Source organism: Triticum dicoccoides, chromosome 2B, assembly GCF_002162155.2.
Source record: "Triticum dicoccoides isolate Atlit2015 ecotype Zavitan chromosome 2B, WEW_v2.0, whole genome shotgun sequence".
Classification (NCBI taxonomy): Eukaryota; Viridiplantae; Streptophyta; class Magnoliopsida; order Poales; family Poaceae; genus Triticum; species Triticum dicoccoides.
In genome coordinates this window covers 817,718,865-817,735,676 of record NC_041383.1, presented here as the reverse complement: position 1 = coordinate 817,735,676, position 16,812 = coordinate 817,718,865, and the positions used below count along the sequence as shown (strand labels likewise).

Here is a 16,812-nt window from a genome sequence, read left to right as displayed (position 1 = left end):
TCACCTAGGGAGGGTTCTTATCTCTACAAACCCCTTTTTTTAAAAAAATTACAGCACATCGTGTTTGTTCTTGGTCTCGATCTCGTGTTGCATCGACTGGGCACGAGGAGATGGGATCATAAAGAGGATCGACACCAGCTGCAAGTTAGGCTGCAATTTGTTTTTTTAGAGGGAGCATTAGTTGGCCAACTCTTTGATTTAGAGGCAGCTTCGTCTTGAGCGCCCACATGGAACAACGTGGATTGATTCCAAAGGATGAATAAACTTGCACCCAGGCCACAAGAGGACGAACGCGCATGTTTCGAATCAATCAATCTTGATGACACAGCCGCACATAAAGTTTGATCAATTATGAAACCACAGCCTGCCCTCCGTCCTAAACAAATTGAAAAGGAGTGCACCCAACTGATACTTCAGAGGTTAGCTACTGGCAGTACATGATCATCCGGCTACTTGCGCTGCAACTACACCCTTGCCTACGGCATAAACATATATCGCAAAAAGGAGCGCAACGTTTGTTCAAAATCAAAAGGAGCGCAACGCACATGGACACCGGTTTCCATGTATCAATGAATCTACCAACAAGCTTATACCATGAACCATTTTATATTTGTCTACGAACAATTTCTAACAAATAGCCACCTGTTGTATATATTCACATAGAGAGGGTTCATCATGTTGGATAACTTTAAATGTTTCCTTGCAGGGCCTTGCCCAAGCTCACCTTCACTCTCGCTGCATGACCATCACCTCCGCGCGCGGCAAAGTTAGACATACTAGTCGGCCGGCGGGAGGTCTCAAGTCTCAACTAATGGTAGGGTCCAGTGTAGTTCACATGTCAACATCTGCGAATGAATCAATAAATAAACAGTTAACCCATTGGCGAGACATCACTTCTGACTAAATATTTGCAGTGTTTACCAGCGTGTTATAATTGGTGCCCAGATTATTTTTTGTTTAAACATTGTTTCAACATAAGCAGGAGTATTCCTGCATGGAATTAACTGTGCCTATTGCTCAAAGGATCCTATTTCTGAAGTTTGTTACGTTGGCTGGCCTGAAATTTGTTACAAAAATTGGAACTATGTTGACTGGCCTGACCCGTTTCAAGCTACCTTGCGGCAATGCGTTCTTTTGTATCACGAGAAGCGAGACATAGACTTGCCTGAAAATGCAGAGGCTACTCAGCTCCAATGAGCCAGCGTTGGGACGGACTAGTTGTGGACGCGGATTTTTAGAGCCTAGGCTCATGGACACCCACTATCTATACCCTCCAATATAGCTTTGAGGTCCGTGCTAGACAACTAACTTGCTGCGTACAAATTTCTCTTTTTTGTTGCTTCCAAATAAAACAACATATGAACTTCAAACTTTGCAAAATAGCAAAACATTCTTACTACAATGAGGGAAAAAACTTATAGATTTTTTTGACGGATATTAATATACAAAATGAGATTTTCTTTATTAAAAAATGTTATTTTTAATACTTATGATGGACGAAAAAATCTGAAAGTTTTTTCTCTCATTGTAGTTAGAATGTTTTGCTATCTTGCAAAAGTTTTAAGTTCATATGTTGTTTTATTTGGAAGAAACAAAAAAGAAAAAAATTCTTGCACGAATCACGATGCAGAGTTGGATGGCTAGATAAGGGGTTGCACCTAAGCCTATGCTTCGTTGAGGTAAAGTATTTCATTTACATTTCCTTTATTAAGACATAATTCATGCGGAAAATGCAAATGTGGTACTCAGCTCCGCTCGGTCGGCGCCACCAATACAAGGTGCAAACGCGAGCGCATTTGCCAGCCGCGCCAGCGAGAGTGCGGGAGGCACAACCCTCACAACCGGCAGTCCGGTACTAAGTGCGGTTGCTGTGCAGAATCGGCTGCTCGCACTTCTGCCTAAGCGGGCGCAACTGCAGTGCCTCCTCCGTGTACAGCTCGATGCCATTCTGCACCTCGCCGTGTACAACTGCAATGTGGTCTTTGGTAAGTTGTTTCACCTTTGCATCCAGGTTATGTATGGGTTCAGTTTAGGAGAATTGCTCTGTTTTCCTGTTCCCCGGGCGACAGAGCTACCGCAAATACCTTCAGAAAAGAAATTTAGTGCTATTTCGGCGAGCCAAATCTGTGTTCAGCGTATCTCTATATGAAAAGTGATTAAGTGAAGACCGTAGGGATGGAATATCTGGGTCATTATTTGATTCACATTTGCCAGTCTTGGAAGGCCGGTGGTGTTTCGTTGCCAAGATAGCTGCAGAGCATGAGTTGATAGCAGCTGAGTGACCGTATACATTGTATGTATGTGCACAGCATGCAAATCATGTCAGATGATTGATGAAGAAATAAATCATGAAGTCTCTGGGCTTGTTAGACTGATGACCTAGTGTCAACTCTGCTGGTACATGGTCAGTTAATTGTCTTTCCTGTTTGGTGTTGACGCAATTATCTTCGGGCTACAACACTGGCTCATAGAAACAATTCGTCTAGTAATAAGAGTAGCCATCGGCAGTGGGGAGACGATGGATATGATGCATATGGTGAGGGGCTGCACCGTGGATCTTAATCCGGTGGCGGCCGTGGGTATAACTGGTAGAATGATGATGGTCCAGGACATTTTCAGGGCCCGCCCGGTAATTTTGTTGAAGGCGTCGCCGGACCCAATGATCGCTTCCGGGGCGGATATCGGCGTGGCGGGAGAGGGAGACGCCCACCTCCACCGCAGCATATTCCACCGCCACCACCGCCTGTTGCGGACATGGCTACGGGGGAGGAGCTCGAGCACTCAGCAGATATGGTGGGAGACTCATCCACGTTGCCCGCGGCTGCGGTTGACGCGGTTAGGGCTCTGGCAGTGGTGACAGTTCTGACGGCTTTTGGAGCTGCAAAATCTAGGGATGGCACATCTGACAAAGGACCGGAGAAAGCGGAGGGAGAAAAACTCTCGAAGTGGGCAATTAAGAAGAAGAAATTGCCTTGCTATAGATGTGGCGAACCGGGTCACTTTGTGGCAGAGTATACTAATGAGCTTTGTGATTATTGCCTCAGATATCAGCATGTGACCTGGGACTGCCCACTTCTATCCGGTCCTAAACCTGGCATTAACATATTTGGTGTGTGTTGCAAGGAGTTGATGTTCTTTGAGACACCGGAGGTGGACCCTCTACCACAGATGGTTGAGAGTTCCTTCCCAGCAGTAGTCCAGGTTACTAATGGACAGTTGACTAAGGCTCAGATTGTGAGACAACTGCGTGATCTAGTGCCAGGTAACTATCAGTGGCATCTGGAACAGTTAGAGGGACATGCTTATAAGGTGGATTTTCCCAATAAGAGGATCAGATGCATTTTCTCAAGTGGGGCTTGTGCAGAGTCCCAAGCACCAACATTATTATTGCTTTTGATGAGTGGAAGCAGGAGGAACCAGAGGGTACACCTTTAGAGAAGGTGTGGGTACGTTTCTTTGGCGCACCACCAAAACTAATGAGGCACTTTCTGATTGCTTGGAGCTTGGGTGGTATGATTGGCAAGACAGAAAAGGTGGACATGCCTTTTACTCGTGCACAAGGGGCTGCGAGGTTGCTGGTCAGTGTTGTGAGTGTTGAGCACATACCAGATGTGGTTAGATGGACACATGCTGGAGTCACTTATGTTTTAGAGCTTGAGATCGAGGATACTCCGATTTCCTAGGATGGGGATGAGACTCGGGATATGGACACGACTGAGGGGGGCGGAGCGCCCGGGAATCAGGATAAGGGGACCGTTGATTCACCATAGGAGTCGGACAAGGGGCCCACTGCATAACCAGATAAGGCAGATAGCTCTGCCAAAGAGGCACCCCCGTCCACAACTCTGATGAACACGCTTCGCTTTGGTTCGTCTGGGTCGAGGTCGGCTCCTAGTCGGTTATGGAGCACCAGAGTCGAGGCAGACGACCCGGCGGAACTTGACAGTTGCCACCGGTGTTGAGTCTGGCCTGTGGGGTGACGACGGCACTCGAGCGACATGTTGACTGCGGCCCAGACATGATTAATTCCACTCCTGGCGGGCAGGTCGTCACTTACGGGTTGGCCGCGAGTGGGGGGCGTGGGCAGGAGGCCCATAGCACCCGCCTACTTGTGCCCGACCTGTCTTCTTTGGAGGGGCGCCTGGACAGGAGGTCTGTGGCACTCTTCCCACCCGGCTAAGGCGACCCCGGATGAGCTGGGGGTGAGGTGCGGGAAGGAGTCCCGTGCTGTAAACCCCCCCCCCCCCCGCAGGACCGCGCCGTGCAGAACGGCGAGCTGGGGGTGAGGTGCCGGAAGGAGTCCCGTGTCGTAACCCCTCCGCAGGACTGTGCCATACAATGCGGCCAGGGGACGAGATGTTCTGGTGGGGAGAGGGGGAGCAACACTAGTGAGCAGGTGGCTCTACGGTCTTCTTCCCCCTTGACCTCTATGGCCGAGTTCCGCTCGACCATGCCCTACCCTCCATCACAGACGATAGAGGATGGGCGTGGGAGTCGAGAACATACCCCTCGAGATAGGACGGCGGAGGAGCTTATCGCTTTCAGCGGGATCATGGATTCGGTGTCGGCAGGCAGGCGTGTCAGCAATCGGATCCAGGGACAGCCGGATGCGGACGACCTGCAGCTAGCGCGTGCCAAGAGGGCCGCCATGCTTCTTCATGTCGAGGCTACTATAGGTGCGTCTTTTGATAAAAGTTGTTCAATTTTGCACTTCTCAGAGAATGAAATAGTAGATAAGGCAAACGACTTAGGAATTTCTTTGGGATCAAATGAAACCGAGGTCATCAAATCTGTTAACGGTCTTTTAGACTTGCAAGCGGAGAGGGCTTTCAAAATCATTCGAAATCTTGCATCTATCAATCCCATGAATGACAATGAAATGAACAATTTAGGAATGGCTGATCTCGCATATATATGTAATAACCTTTTGCCTAGTGCAGAGGCGGAGGATGAGGAGGATTCAGACTCTACAGACACGGTAGAGCCTTTCCTGATGGAGGGTGCAGTTTCTGTCATCGCTAATCCTACTTTCCCGCAGGGTGTTAGGAGAAGCCCAAACGGCCCTGGAAGCGAAATATTTATCCTACTTCGGCAGTACGCAGAAGTGCCAGAGTTAAGCTTAAGAAAAAAATTCATGATGATTTATGAAAGGACTCTTCTGGAATAGCAGAGGTCTAGCTGACTTGGCTAAACAAAGATTCTTAGCAGAGACAACGATAGAACATCACTTAGACTTTATTGCACTTTTGGAAACTGGACAAGATAATTTCACATCACAGTTTCTTCAAACTCTCTCCAGTGGTATGAATTTTGACTGGCACATCTCACCTCCTAGAGGAAGATCCGGCGGGATTTTACTAGGAGTACGGTGTGAGACGTTAGAGGTGCTTAATGTGGTTCAGGGAGACTTTTTGGTTAAATTCAGGGTGCGATCAAAATTGGATGGGTTCCGATGGTCTCTAGTAGCTGTATATGGGGCAGCACAACCTGAATTCAAACTTGACTTTCTGGCCGATCTGGTGCGGATTTTGTTGGGGAACGTAGTAATTTCAAAAAAATCCTATGCACACGCAAGATCATAGTGATGCATAGCAACGAGAGGGGAGAGTGTTGTCTACGTACCCTCGTAGACCGTAAGCGGAAGCGTTTATCAATGTGGTTGATGTAGTCGTAGACCTTCACGATCCGTCTGTTGGGGAACGTTGCAGAAAATTAAAAATTTTCCTACGGTTTCACCAAGATCCATCTATGAGTTCATCTAAGCAACGAGTCTAGGGAGAGAGTTTGCATCTACATACCACTTGTAGATCGCGTGCGGAAGCTTGCAAGGTGATGATGTAGTCGTACTCGACGTGATCCAAATCACCAATGACCTGCGCCGAACGGACGGCACCTCCGCGTTCAACACACGTACGGAACAGCCACGTCTCCTCCTTCTTGATCCAGCAAGGAAGGGAGGAGAGGTTGAGGGAGATGGCACCAGCAGCAGCACGACGGCGTGGTGTTGATGGAGCTGCAGTACTCCGGCAGAGCTTCGCTAAGCACTATGGAGGTGGAGGAGGTGTTGGGGAGGGAGAAGGAGGCAACCAAAGGCCAGGGCGTTCAGGTATGAAGTCCCTCCTCTCCCCCACTATATATAGGGGTGCCAAGGGGGGGTGGCCGGCCCTAGGAGATCCAATCTCCTAGGGGGTGCGGCGGCCAAGGGGGGCTTTCCCTCCCCCCAAGGCACCTAGGAGGTGCCTTACCCTCCTAGGACTCTTGCCCCCTTGAACCCTAGGCGCATGGGCCTATGTGGGGCTGGTGCCCTTGGCCCATTAGGCCAAGGCGCACCCCCTTACAGCCCATGTGGCCCCCCGGGACAGGTGGACCCACCCGGTGGACCCCCGGGACCCTTCCGGTGGTCCCGGTACAATACCAATAACCCCGAAACTTGTCCCGATGCCCGAAACAGGACTTCCCATATATAAATCTTTACCTCCGGACCATTCTGGAACTCCTCGTGACGTCCGGGATCTCATCCGGGACTCCGAACAACATTCGGGTTACTGCATATACATATCCCTATAACCCTAGCGTAACTGAACCTTAAGTGTGTAGACCCTACGGGTTCGGGAGACATGCAGACATGAACGAGACGCTCTAAGTCAATAACCATCAGCGGGATCTGGATACCCATGATGGCTCCCACATGTTCCTCGATGTTGTCATCGGATGAACCACTATGTCGAGGATTCGATCAAACCCTGTATGCAATTCCCTTTGTCAATCGGTACGTTACTTGCCCAAGACTCGATCGTCGGTATCCCAATACCTTGTTCAGTCTCGTTACCGGCAAGTCACTTTACTCGTACCGTAATGCATGATCCCGTGTCCAACACCTTGGTCACATTGAGCTCAATATGATGATGCATTACCGAGTGGGCCCAGAGATACCTCTCCGTCATACGGAGTGACAAATCCCAGTCTCGATCCGTGTCAACCCAACAGCTACTTTCGGAGATACCTGTAATGCACCTTTATAGTCACCCAGTTACGTTGTGACGTTTGGTATACCCAAGGCACCCTTACGGTATCCGGGAGTTACACGATCTCATGGTCGAAGGAAGAGATACTTGACACTTGCAAAGCTCTAGCAAAACGAACTACACGATCTTTTATGCTATGCTTAGGATTGGGTCTTGTCCATCACATCATTCTCCTAATGATGTGATCTCGTTATCAACGACATCCAATGTCCATAGTCAGGAAACCATGACTATCTGTTGATCACAACGAGCTGGTCAACTAGAGGCTTACCAGGGACATAGTGTGGTCTAAGTATTCACACGTGTATTACGATTTCCGGATAATACAGTTATAGCATGAATAAAAGACAATTATCATGAACAATGAAATATAATAATACTTTTATTATTGCCTCTAGGGCATATTTCCAACAGTCTCCCACTTGCACTAGAGTCACCAATCTAGTTACATTGTGATGAATCGAACACCCATAGAGTTCTGGTGTTGATCATGTTTTGCACGCGAGAGAGGTTTAGTCAGCGGATCTGCGACATTCAGATCCGTGTGCACTTTGCAAATCTCTATGTCTCCTTCTTGAACATTTTCACGGATGGAGTTGAAACGACGCTTGATGTGCCGGGTCTTCTTGTGAAACCTGGGCTCCTTTGCGAGGGCAATAGCTCCAGTGTTGTCACAGAAGAGTTTGATCGGCCCCGACGCATTGGGTATGACTCCTAGGTCGATGATGAACTCCTTCACCCAAATCGCTTCATGTGCTGCCTCCGAGGCTGCCATGTACTCCGCTTCACACGTAGATCCCGCCACGACGCTCTGCTTGCAGCTGCACCAGCTTACTGCTCCACCATTCAACATATACACGTATCCGGTTTGTGACTTAGAGTCATCCAGATCTGAGTCGAAGCTAGCGTCGACGTAACCCTTTACGACGAGCTCTTCGTCTCCTCCATAAACGAGAAACATGTCCTTTGTCCTTTTCAGGTACTTCAGGATATTCTTGACCGCTGTCCAGTGTTCCTTGCCAGGATTACTTTGGTATCTTGCTACCAAACTTACGGCAAGGTTTACATCGGGTCTGATACACAGCATGGCATACATAATAGATCCTATGGCTGAAGCATAGGGGATGACACTCATCTCTTCTTTATCTTTTGCCGTGGTCGGTGACTGAGCTGAGCTCAGTCTCATACCTTGTAACATAGGCAAGAACCCCTTCTTGGACTGATCCATTCTGAATCTCTTCAAAATCTTATCAAGGTATGTGCTTTGTGAAAGACCTATGAGGCGTCTCGATCTATCTCTATAGATCTTGATGCCTAATATATAAGCAGCTTCTCCAAGGTCCTTCATTGAAAAACACTTATTCAAGTAGGCCTTAATGCTGTCCAGAAATTCTATATTATTTCCCATCAGGAGTATGTCATCTACATATAATATGAGAAATGCTACAGAGCTCCCACTCACTTTCTTGTAAACACAGGCTTCTCCATAAGTCTGCATAAACCCAAACGCTTTGATCATCTCATCAAAGCGAATGTTCCAACTCCGAGATGCTTGCACCAGTCCATAAATGGATCGCTGGAGCTTGCATACTTTGTTAGCGTTCTGAGGATCGACAAAACCTTCCGGCTGCATCATATACAGTTCTTCCTTAAGATGCCCGTTAAGGAATGCTGTTTTGACGTCCATCTGCCATATCTCATAATCATAGTATGCGGCAATTGCTAACATGATTCGGACGGACTTTAGCTTCGCTACGGGAGAGAATGTCTCGTCGTAGTCAATCCCTTGAACCTGTCGATAACCCTTAGCGACAAGTCGAGCTTTATAGATGGTAACATTACCATCCGCGTCCGTCTTCTTCTTAAAGATCCATTTGTTTTCTATCGCTCGCCGATCATCGGGCAAGTCTGTCAAAGTCCATACTTTGTTTTCATACATGGATTCTATCTCGGATTTCATGGCTTCAAGCCATTTGTTGGAATCCGGGCCCGTCATTGCATCTTCATAGTTCGAAGGTTCATTGTTGTCTAACAACATGATTTCCAGGACAGGGTTGCCGTACCATTCTGGTGCGGAACGTGTCCTTGTGGACCTACGAAGTTCAGCAGTAACTTGATCCGAAGTACTTTGATCATTATCATGGTTTTCCTCTTCAGTTGGTGTGGGCATCACAGGAACGGTTTCCTGTGCTGCGTCACTATCCCGCTCAAGAGGTAGTACTTCATCGAGTTCTACTTTCCTCCCACTTACTTCTTTCGAGAGAAACTCTTTTTCCAGAAAGCATCCGTTCTTGGCAACAAAGATCTTGCCTTCGGATCTTAAGTAGAAGGTATACCCTATAGTTTCCTTAGGGTATCCTATGAATACGCATTTTTCCGACTTGGGTTCGAGCTTTTCAGTTTGAAGTTTCTTGACATAAGCTTCGCATCCCCAAACTTTTAGAAACGACAGCTTAGGTTTCTTTCCAAACCATAATTCATACAGTGTCGTCTCAACGGATTTAGACGGTGCCCTATTTAAAGTGAATGTAGCTGTCTCTAGAGCGTATCCCCAAAATGATAGCGGTAAATCGGTAAGAGACATCATAGACCGCACCATATCCAATAGAGTGCGATTACGACGTTCGGACACACCGTTTCGTTGAGGTGTTCCAGGCGGCGTGAGCTGTGAAACGATTCCACATTTCTTTAAGTGTGTACCAAATTCATGACTTAAGTATTCTCCTCCACGATCTGATCGTAAGAATTTTATCTTTCGGTCACGTTGATTCTCCACCTCATTCTGAAATTCCTTGAACTTTTCAAAGGTCTCAGACTTGTGTTTCATTAAGTAGACATACCCATATCTACTCAAGTCATCTGTGAGAGTGAGAACATAACGATATCCTCCGCGAGCCTCAACGCTCATTGGACCGCACACATCGGTATGTATGATTTCCAACAAGTTGGTTGCTCGCTCCATTGTTCCGGAGAACGGAGTCTTGGTCATTTTGCCCAAGAGGCATGGTTCACACGTGTCAAATGATTCATAATCAAGAGACTCTAAAAGTCCATCGGCATGGAGCTTCTTCATGCGCTTGACACCAATGTGACCAAGGCGGCAGTGCCACAAGTATGTGGGACTATCGTTATCAACTTTAAATCTTTTGGCATCTACACTATGAACATGTGTAATATTACGCTCGAGATTCATTAAGAATAAACCATTGACCATCGGAGCATGACCATAAAACATATCTCTCATATAAATCGAACAACCATTATTCTCAGACTTAAATGAGTAGCCATCTCGTATTAAACGAGATCCAGATACAATGTTCATGCTCAAACTTGGCACTAAATAACAATTATTAAGGTTCAAAACTAATCCCGTAGGTAAATGTAGAGGCAGCGTGCCGACGGCGATCACATCGACTCTGGAACCATTCCCGACGCGCATCGTCACCTCGTCCTTCGCCAGTCTCCGTTTATTCCGCAGCTCCTGCTGTGAGTTACAAATATGAGCAACGGCACCGGTATCAAATACCCAGGAGTTACTACGAGTACTGGTAAGGTACACATCAATCACATGTATATCAAATATACCTTTGGTGTTGCCGGCCTTCTTATCCGCTAAGTATTTGGGGCAGTTCCACTTCCAATGACCCTTCCCCTTGCAATAAAAGCACTCAGTCTCAGGCTTGGGTCCATTCTTTGACTTCTTCCCGGTAACTGGCTTACCAGGCGCGGCAACATCTTTGCCGTCCTTCTTGAAGTTCTTCTTACCCTTGCCCTTCTTGAACTTAGTGGTCTTATTGACCATCAACACTTGATGTTCTTTCTTGATTTCAGCCTCTGCTGACTTCAGCATCGAGAACACTTCAGGAATGGTCTTTTCCATTCCCTGCATGTTGTAGTTCATCACAAAGCTCTTGTAGCTTGGTGGGAGCGACTGGAGGATTCTGTCAATGACCGCCTCATCTGGGAGGTTAATGTTCAGCTGGGTCATACGGTTGTGCAACCCAGACATCTTCAGGATGTGCTCACTGACAGAACTGTTCTCCTCCATCTTACAACTGTAGAACTTGTCGGAGACATCATATCTCTCGACTCGGGCATGAGCTTGGAAAACTAGTTTCAACTCTTCGAACATCTCATATGCTCCGTGATGCTCAAAACGCTTTTGGAGCCCCGGTTCTAAGCTGTAAAGCATGCCGCACTGAACGAGGGAGTAATCATCAGCGCGAGACTGCCAAGCATTCATAATGTCTTGGTTCTCTGGGACGGGAGCGTCACCTAGCGGTCCTTCTAGGACATATTGTTTCCTGGCAGCTATGAGGATGATCCTCAGGTTTCGGACCCAGTCCGTATAGTTGCTGCCATCATCTTTCAGCTTGGTTTTCTCTAGGAACGCGTTGAAGTTCATGTTGACATTAGCGTTGGCCATTGATCTACAAGATATATTTGCAAAGGTTTTAGACTAAGTTCATGATAATAAAGTTCTAATCAAATTATGAACTCCCACTTAGATTAGACATCCCTTTAGTCATCTAAGTGTTACACGATCCGAGTCGACCAGCCCGTGTCCGATCATCACGTGAGACGGACTAGTCATCGTCGGTGAACATTTTCATGTTGATCGTATCCTCTATACGATTCGTGTTCGACCTTTCGGTCTCCGTGTTCCGAGGCCATGTCTGCACATGCTAGGCTCGTCAAGTTAACCCTAAGTGTTTTCGCTGTGTAAAACTGTCTTACACCCGTTGTATGTGAACGTAAGAATCCATCACACCCGATCATCACGTGGTGCTTAGAAACGACGAACTGTAGCAACGGTGCACAGTTAGGGGAGAACACTTCTTGAAATTTTATAAGGGATCATCTTATTTACTACCGTCGTCCTAAGTAAACAAGATGCCACTACTAGGAAAATGGCTATAGATGGGATTGACACTAATGGCGCACCAGAAAGATGGTGCGCCATTAGTATATACTAATGGCGCACCACAATCTGATGCGCCATTAGAGTTTAAACAACTAATGGCGCACCATGCTACGGGTGCGCCATTAGTATCAAATTTTTTTTTAACTAGTGCGCCTGTCCAAACATACTAATGGCACATCCCGGCAAAGTGCGCCATTAGTAGTTGTAACTACTAATGGCGCACTAGGCAGCAGGTGCGCCATTAGTATAGAAACTTTTTTTTTGAACTAGTGCGCCTATCCAAACATACTAATGGCGCATCCTGCCCGAGTGCGCCATTAGTAGTTGTAACTACTAATGGCGCACCTGGCAGTGGGTGCGCCATTAGTATAGGATTTTTTTTGAACTAGTGCGCCTCTCCGAACATACTAATGGCGTATCCTGCCCAAGTGCGCCATTAGTAGTTGTAAGTACTAATGGCGCACCATGCAGGAGGTGCGCCATTAGTAAGTGGGCAGAAACAAGATATTTGGGACAGCCTCTCCTACCCACACACTCACTTTCTCCCCACTTCATTCTCTCCACCTCCTCCTTGTCTCGGGTGCCTCCTCTTTTTCACCTCATTTCCACCATAGATTCATTCAAATTAAGTGGTTAAATTACCTTGTTTTAATAGGTAAGTAAGGGGGGAAGCTATATTTAGGTTGTTCTCCTTACAACAATGTGCACATGCACTTTTTACGGCCTAGCTAGATCTATGTATGTTCGTGGTGTTGCATATGTTTGTGGTGTTGCATATGTGTTTGTGTTTGGAGGTGTACCGGTATTTGATATGCGATAGTTGCCAATATTTTGCCGGAATGTTGATTCATTTCCGTTTCGGCGAGAATTTTGGCATTAAGCATTCTTTTTGGTCCTATTTTTAGGGAAGGTCATGCCAAATTTTTGTTTGGTTCTAAAATATCGTTTTGCTCTACCCCGCAGGCGACCATGGTCCGCACGATGACCGAAGGCATCGTGAATAGGTTTTTGAGGTCCGAGAAGGCCGAGATGCTTCAAAAGAACGAGACGGAGATAAGATGTCCGTGTCGAAGATGCAAGCTGAAGAGCCTTATTGCGGACCCGGATTCCGGGCAGGTGCGGGACCACCTGCTGTTGCGTGGTTTCATGGATGGCTATCGGTGGCAAGGTGATGAAGATGACTACGAAGTCGTCCATGCGGGCCGGGCAAGAAATGAGGAAGGGCAGCAAGACAACCACCGCGGCTCGGGCGGGCGAGAAGACGAAGAATCCCCAGGAGATGATCACGACTGTGATGCTGTACACAGTCATCATGTAGAAGATGCAGGACATGATGATGAGGAAGATGCCGGAGCAGGCGACGGGCATGATCATGAAGATGATGATGCCGGCGGAGCAGACGACGCTGGACCATCGATGGGCTGGGTGCAGGACCCTCATATTCAAGAGTTGCTTCTCAAGCAGACGGATAACGCAAGAGCTGCCGCCCGAGAGAAAGCCAAGATGGATCAACTTGAGTTAGACGCGGTTACTCCATTGTATGAAGGATGCAGGCCCGAGGATACCCGCCTGAAAGTAACGCTCATGGCCCTGGAGATGAAGGTAAAACACAAAATGACCGACGCATGCTTCGACGAGAACATGTCATTCTGGCACGAACGTCTTCCCAAGGGGAACAAGTGCCCGACCAGTTTGGAGGAGGCGAAGAAAATCGTGTGTCCTCTGGATTTACCGCACGTGAAATACCATGTGTGCATGAACAATTGCATCATTTATCGGGACGAGCACGCAGAGTCTACAATATGTCTGGTGTGCGGTGTCACTCGATACAAGAAGAGGAAGAAAGCTCCTCGAAAAGTGGTGTGGTACTTTCCGATCACTCCTCGTCTGCAGCGGTATTTCGCGGATCCTAAGGTAGCAAAGCTCCTACGTTGGCACGCGGATAGGGAGGAGAAGAAGCGAGAAGATGACGCAAATGATCCGGAGATAGATAAAAAAGACAAGATGTTGAGTCACCCTAAGGATGCGAGCCAGTGGCAAGCATTGAACTTCGAATACCCAGAATTTGGGAACGATCCAAGGAACATCGTGCTAGGCGCGAGCACCGATGGAGTCAATCCGTTTGGCAGCCAGAGAAGCACACATAGCACCTGGCCTGTGTTTGTGTGGATGTACAACCTTCCCCCCTGGTTGTGCATGAAGAGGAAGTACATTCACATGAGTATGCTAATTGAAGGGCCGAAACAACCAGGGAACGACATCAATCTGTATCTGGGGCTGCTGAAAGAGGAGCTTGACACGCTGTGGAAAACGTCAGCCAATACGTGGGACGCCGCAGAGAAAGAGTATTTCCCTATGAGAGCCGCACTGCTCACGACGGTGCACGACTATCTCGGTTACGGATATCTTGCGGGGCAGGTAGTCCATGGATTTTCTGGATGCGTAAGGTGCATGGATGACACAACGTATCGCCAGCTAGATAGAGATCCCGGGTCTTCGAAAACCGTGTTCATGGGACATCGAAGGTGGCTTCGCGACGATGACCCATGGAGGAAACGCAAGGATCTGTTCGATGGTGAAACAGAACCCCGAAAACGCCCGTGTACGAGGAGCGGCGAGGAAATAGACAAGCTGTTGAAAAATTGGAAAGACTGCCCACTGCCGGGAAAGAAGCAAAAGGCGCCAGAGCCGGGAAAGAAGCGAAAGGCGCCAGAGCCGCTGCTGAAGGTATGGAAAACGAGGTCTGTTTTCTGGGACTTGCCGTACTGGAAGATCCACCGTGTGCCTCACAGCCTTGATGTCATGCATATCACGAAGAACGTGTGCGAGAGTCTGCTTGATACCCTGCTCAACATGCCAGAGAGGACCAAAGATGGGCCGAAAGCAAGGGCAGACTTGAAATCAATGGGCATCAGGCAGGAGCTTCACGCTATATATGATGATGATGATGATGATGATGATGATGATGATGATGATGATGATGATGATGAGGCGAAGCAGGACACAGAAAGTCGTCGCAAAGGCAAAAAGGCCAAGAAGACCGGAAATGACTACCCTCCCGCGTGCTTCACTCTAAGTCAGGAGGAGATCGAGCAGTTTTTCACCTGCCTCCTAGGAGTAAAACTTCCTTACGGTTACGCGGGGAAGATAAGCAGATACCTAGACCCAGCGAAGCAGAAGTTCAGCGGGATGAAGTCTCACGACTGTCACGTGCTGATGACGCAGATACTTCCAGTTGCAATCCGTGGGATCATGGACGCGCACGTCCGTGAAACGCTATTTGGCCTATGCAACTTCTTCGACGTCATCTCTCGGAAGTCGATTGGCGTGAGGCAACTCAGAAGGCTACAGGAAGAGATCGTGGTGATACTATGCGAGCTTGAGATGTACTTCCCGCCCGCATTCTTCGACGTTATGGTGCATCTGCGGGTCCATATAGTGGAGGATATCATCCAACTCGGGCCGACGTTCCATCACAGCATGATGCCGTTCGAAAGGATGAATGGTGTCATCAAAGGATACGTTCGCAACATGTCACGTCCAGAAGGAAGCATAGCCAGGGGCTTTCTGACCGAAGAGTGCATCTCCTACTGCACGAATTATCTAGGCATCGAGAACCCCGTTGGTCTGCCCGTCAACAGGCACCTCGGCAGGCTCGCTGGATGGGGTCACCGTGAGGGTCGCCGCGAAATGCATGTCGACTTCGAGGGTCGACTCGCCGACTTTGAAAGAGCAAACCTAGTCGCGCTACAACACATAGACGTGGTCGATCCTTGGTTGGTAGAGCACAAAACCTTTATTAAAAAGACGTACAATGACCGAGGCCAACAGAGGACGGACGGAGATATACTCAAAGAGCACAACTCATGTTTCACGCGTTGGTTCAAGCATAAGCTTCTGTCGTACCCTTTACATGAGGATTCTTCCGCGGAAGAACAACTCATATTCGCCTTGTCACAGGGCGCTGAGCACAACCTGATGACCTATGAGGCGTACGATATCAACGGCTACACATTCTACACCGAGGCCAAGGACATGAAGAGCGATGGTTATCAGAACTCTGGGGTAACGATGGAATCCTACACCGGTAACGACAAGGACAGATACTACGGAAGGATCGAGGAGATCTGGGAGCTGAGCTACGCTGGAGAGAAGGTCCCGATGTTCCGTGTCAGATGGGCCAAGAACGTCATAAAAGAAGACCGGTATTTCACCACCATGGTTATACCCGAAGCCAAATCCAAGACCGCGGGCGCAAACGTCACCGCGAAAAATGAGCCATGGGTACTGGCTTCCCAAGTGGACCAATGCTTCTTCATTACCGACCCGCCAAAGCCCAGTCGTGTTGTCGTGAGGAGAGGCAAAAGGAAGATCATCGGAATGGATGGAGTAGCCAATGAGCAAGACTTCGACAAGTACGGCGACCCGAGGATCGAACATGACGACGATGATGAAGTAGCAGCATACACCACAAGAAGAAGCAGGACCACCCTACCTAAAGGACGTCCGTTCCATAGAAGAACTCCATTTGCGAAAAAGAAGGGCAAAAAGATTGTGAACAGATAGCTAGCTAAGATCGATTGTATTTAAATCGTAGCCTTCATTTCTCGATTGTATTTCATGGGTACTTTTTGAACTATCATGAATATTTTTAAATTTCATGGACACTCGATCTCGATCCCCCTCCATCTCGATCGCTATCCCACCATGCCAGATCCGGCCCCCCTCGCCGCCGAGCACCCCCCAGTCCACCGGCCGCCGCCGCCGACCCCCCGCACCCTCGATTCCCCTACCCAACCGCCGCCGCCGACCCCCCGCACCCCGCGCACCGTCTTATAAAAAAAATTAGTATCAAACAGCTTT

General features: G+C 48.2%; 1 pseudogene; it reads right to left on the bottom strand.

The window, feature by feature from the left end:
* Positions 1-1,855: 1,855 nt before the first annotated feature.
* The window catches only part of LOC119361558, a 55,214-nt pseudogene continuing 40,257 nt past the window's right edge, over positions 1,856-16,812 (bottom strand).